Raw genomic sequence first — 5488 nt, 5'->3', positions numbered from 1 at the left:
GTGGAGAGAGCCATCAGAACATGCCTACACTTCCAATACATATTTTCTGAGAAAGAACCACCTACACTTGTGTTGAGGTCAAGATATTCCATTCCAACCACATAAATCTTGATCTCTAGCCTTCCCCAAGTTGCTTTCCACTCAAATCTTCTTTCTACCAAATCCAATCCTATGAGAGAGAGTTGAGTGTTGGGGAGACTATCATTTGAAGCACAAGAGCAAGGAGTTCATCATCAACACACCATTTGTTACTTCTTGGAGAGTGGTGTCTCCTAGATTGGCTAGGTGTCACTTGGGAGCCTCCGACAAGATTGTGGAGTTGAACCAAGGAGTTTGTAAGGGCAAGGAGATCGCCTACTTCGTGAAGATCTACCCTAGTGAGGCAAGTCCATCGTGGGCGGCGGCCATGGTGGGATAGACAAGGTTGCTTCTTCGTGGACCCTTCGTGGGTGGAGCCCTCCGTGGACTCGCGCAACCGTTATCCTTCGTGGGTTGAAGTCTCCATCAACGTGGATGTACGATAGCACCACCTATCGGAACCACGGATAAAAAATCTCCATGTCAACATTGCGTTTCCTCCCTCAAACTCCTCCCTTTACCTTCATATGCAATTGTTTTACATTCCGCTGCTATACTCTTAGAATTGCATGTGTAGGTTGATTGCTTGACTTGTGCTAAGTTGTTAAAATCTACCAAGAACTAAAATTGGGAAAAGGCTAGATTTTTATTTGGTCAAGTAGTCTAATCACCCCCCCTCTAGACATACTTTCGATCCTACAAGTGGTATCAGAGCTTTGGTCTCCATTTGCTTTGATTTCCATAGCTTTTGGTGGTCATAGCCTTGGTTTCACAACCTAGGAGAGTATGGCGTCTAGCGAGGGAAATTACCACCGTAGAGGTCCTTACTTTGATGGTACAAATTTTGCTAGTTGGAAGCATAAGATGAAAATGCATATTCTTGGACATAACCCTGCCGTTTGGACTATTGTGTGTATTGGCTTGCAAGGTGAATTCTTTGACGGGAGAGAACCAAACCGTGAAGCTACCGCGGAAGAATTGAAGATGCTACAATACAATGCTCAAGCTTGTGATATTCTCTTCAATGGATTGTGCCCCGAAGAATTCAACAAAATCAGCCGTCTTGAGAATGCAAAGGAAATTTGGGATACTTTGATTGATATGCACGAAGGTACCGACTCCATCAAGGAATCCAAATTGGATGTGTTTCAAAGTCAACTTGACAAGTTCAAAATGAAGGATGGTGAAGGTGTCGCCGAAATGTACTCTAGGCTTGCTCTCATCACAAATGAGATTGCCGGCTTAGGAAGTGAAGAGATGACCGACAAATTCATCATCAAGAAGATCCTAAGAGCCTTGGATGGAAAATATGATACCGTGTGCACATTGATCCAAATGATGCCCAATTACAAAGATCTCAAGCCAACGGAAGTCATTGGAAGAATTGTTGCTCATGAGATGTCACTCAAGGATAAGGAAGAGCTTCACAACAAGTCTAGTGGTGCTTACAAAGCTTCGTGCGATGCTCCCACATCATCAAGTGAGAAACAAACCTTCAATGAAGAATTGAGCCTAATGGTCAAGAACTTCAACAAGTTCTACAAGAGTAGAAGCAAAGAAAGAAGTTCCAAGTCAAGGTCCTACAATGATAAAAGATCTTCTAGTTGTGAGCGTAATTGCTACAATTGTGGAAGGCCCGGACACTACTCAAATGAGTGTACGACACCCTACAAAAGAAGAGAAGATTCTCCCAAAAGAAGAAGTAGAAGAGAAGAATCACCACCAAGAGAAAGGAGGAGTAGAGATGCTCGTTATGAACGAAGACCCTCTCGGAGAAGCAAGGACTCGGAAAGGAAGGAAAAGTCATCAAGGAGCTACACAAAAAGAAGACATCAAGCTCATGTTGTTGAATGGGTATCCGGCTCCGACTCCGACAATCACTCCGACTCCGAATATACTCAAGATGAAGGTGTTTCCGGTCTAGCACTTGTGTCAACCAACTCCTACGACATATTTGACTCACCAAATGAAGGAATTGGAAGATGCTTCATGGCCAAAGGTCCAAAGGTAACACATCTCGAGTATGTTGATTTCAATAGTGATGAAGATGATTTGCTAGGTGATGATGATTTACTTGTTGACAACTCTAGTGATGAAGACTATGATGAAACGTCAATGAATCATGCTAATCAAGATAAAACGAATGATGATGATAAGAAGGAGATTGACCGTCTAACTAAAGAACTAAACACTCTTAAGTTAGCTCATGAAACTACCTTGGAAAATCATTGAGAACTTTTAAAGACTCATGATAAGCTACGCTTTGAAAAGCTCAACCTTGAGCAAGAGCATGAGTTTTTAAAGGCAGTCAATGATGATCTTCGCAAGAAAAGTTCTTACATTGCCAAGCGTTTACTCTTGTCTACTTACATGCCACAAGTTAAAACTAGCAACAAGAACAAGAAAGATGCTTCATCTAGTAGTAACAACAATCATGCTAAATCCAATATTGTTGCTTCTAGTAATTCTCTTGATTCCACTAATGATTCTCTTAGCCAAGTTACACTTGAGCAAGAAAATAGCTTATTGAAGGGAATTATAGAGAAAGGTGTTTACAAGAGCCTTGCCGGAAGTAAGCAATTTGAGGAAATTGTGCGCAAGCAAGGAAGACACCAGAAGAATCAAGGTGTTGGTTTTGAACGAAAGTTCAATGCCAATGGAGTTGAGTGGGAAGAAGATCAATACCCCAAGACGAAGTTTGTTCCTCAACAAGAGAAGTATGATCCTACTTCTTTCAAAGGGACACAAGCTCAAGATGATCTTCCACCACAAGACTACAAGCAAAAAGGCAAGGACAAGCTTCAAGAGGAAATTGATGCATTTGAAGAAGCACCTAAGGCCTTGGTCAAGTGGGCTCCCAAGACTACATCAAGTTCTACTTCATCAAGTACAACTACAACTCCAAGGATTCCCATCAAGATGGTGTGGATCCAGAAGAAGAAGAAGAACTAGAGAGTTCTTGAGGGTGACTCCGCCAACATACTTCACTCTTATCATTTTGGCAAGAACAAGTGCAAACAACTTCCATATCTTGCAGTAGTTCAAGGAGTCACAAACCCTCTTGTTGGTAAGACAAGGGACAAGGTAACCTAATGCTTTCATGGACATCGTCTTGTGTATGCATCACTCTATGTCTATGGATATCCTTGTTTGTTCCTTGTGGGACTAACCCGTGTAGGTATTGAAAGTGCAACTCACTCCAAAGGATTGCTCCAAATGATCTACATCAACATTGAGCATCTACATCTTCAACACCTACATGAAGTCATCTTCGACAAAACCCAAGGTTAGTTCATCCCTCTAAGGGGGGATATCACATCTAGGGGGAGCTTTACTCTAATCAATTGAGTCAAAGCAACTCTAATGGTGTGAACACATCAATGCTTTATGTAAAAGTGATAACCCCACTTGAGCTTAAACGATGAGTATGACCTATGATCAAATGTTCTCATTTGACTCCTAAGTCAATATACTCATATATAGATGACCTAGTCATTGCCAAATTGCTTGATAGATGCTAGAGTGTTTGTGCATGCTTTGTCACATATTTCATTTGCCATTTTATTGTGTGAGCATGTTGGTTGCATATTTCACTCATTCGAGGACATCCATCTGTTGTTTTGATTGTTTGGCTCTTTCTCTTTTGCCAAATGGATGGACAAGAATGCCTAAGAACTCCCTCTAGCTATCTATGCTTTTCTCGTCTCAAACTCTATTCATGCTACATCACAAAGTTTGATCAAGTCAGATTCGAACCACTCTGTGTGAGGAGCACTCGGAGTTCCCGATTCGTCATAGACTTAAACCTCCAAAACCTCTTTGTGCATCTCGGTCTGACCGATTCATTACTTTCGGTCCTACCGAGTCACTAAGTTGATCTAGGGTTTTCAATCTCGGTGCAACCGATTAGAACTTTTCGGCCACACCGAGTTGCAGTAACTGCTTGCAGTTTTGCATCTCGGTGCCACCGAGTCGTTCCACTCGGTCCCACCGACAGGGCCAGGTTATATATACCAACGGGCCAAATTTTGGAAATTTTTCCGAACCCTCTCGCCCGCGCATAACCCGCTCTGCCTCTTCGGGTCTCCGGATCGTCCTCTCGTCGCCAGCGACCTCCCGCCGCTGGTCTCCACCGCCGTCAACGGAAATCCTCACCACCGTTGCCGTCGTAGCAAGTTCGTCGCCGAACTAGGGTACGAACTTGACCTTTGTGCTAATCCCTAACTCCGATTCTTAGCACATTGCTTTGCCATGATCTTTGCCACGATTGAAATCATCTTGTCCAGCGAAAACATCCCGTATATTAGTTTTGAAAATTTAGGGTTAGGTCTCCGCCGAATTCATCTCGGACCGACCGAGTTGTAGAAATCGGTCTCACCGATTTTGGCCTAGGCCAAAGCACACGCGTTTTCGGTCTGACCGAAAACTGCAAATCGGTGTCACCGAGTTCGATTCTTTGTGAAACCCTAGCAGTCTCGGTACCACCGAACTGTGACTCGGTCTGACCGAGTTCACTAGTTTAGGTTCTAAAAGCTGCTTCGGTATCACCGAGATTACAAATTGGTAGATCCGAAATGCTTTCTATGAAGAACTAAAACTAAGTTTTTAAGTCATCCTTTTTGCAAAACTTCTGTACTTTGTGATGCTCATCCACTCTACCTCATCTATAACCTATTCACAGGGTCTGCTGTCAGAGTATTTGCAGAGATGTCAAACCAAAGTGACAGCCAGAACAATTCAGAAGAGCAGGTTCAGTTGAGTGAGGGCACTAGTCCCTCTAGCAGCTATGATGAGGGCAGCAGGAGCACACCAAGCAATCTGCCAAAGGCTGCCACAAGGACAAGGAAGAAGAGAAAATAAAGGGTCAAGAAGACCATTGCCAGAGTTATTGGGAAGCCATCAATGATGAGAGATTCTGAAGAAGAGGAAGAGGAAGAGGATGCTGCACCAGCACCCAAAGCACAAAAGCTTATGGGAGATGCAATTAAATCAGGGGCTGCTCCATCAAAGCCCAAAGCTGCTCCCAAGGCTGCTGCTCCAGCTCCAAAGCCAAAATCCAAGAGAAGCACTAGGAACATACCTGCTGAAGAGAAGAACAAGGCCCCAGTGCCTCAAGCTGCTGAAGAAGAAGAAGATGATTCTGTTGTGCTGAGGAAGCTAAAGCCCAAGATCCCTGACCACACTGATGCACACCCAGTTGCAGAGAATATGAAAATCAGGAAGGATGCAGGATTGAGACTATGGAGAGAGTCTGATCCCTATGCTATCAGGAGAAGGACTGATGTGGACTACAGATTCCACACTAAGTAACAACAGGACTTCTATGAGACTATTCTGCTTGACAAGAAGCCCATTGTGTGTGACATGAGATGGGTTGACTGGGAGTTCATCAAGGAGAATGAAGATCACT

Source organism: Triticum aestivum, chromosome 4D, assembly GCF_018294505.1.
Source record: "Triticum aestivum cultivar Chinese Spring chromosome 4D, IWGSC CS RefSeq v2.1, whole genome shotgun sequence".
NCBI lineage: Eukaryota > Viridiplantae > Streptophyta > Magnoliopsida > Poales > Poaceae > Triticum > Triticum aestivum.
Note: the sequence above shows the minus strand (reverse complement) of the source record.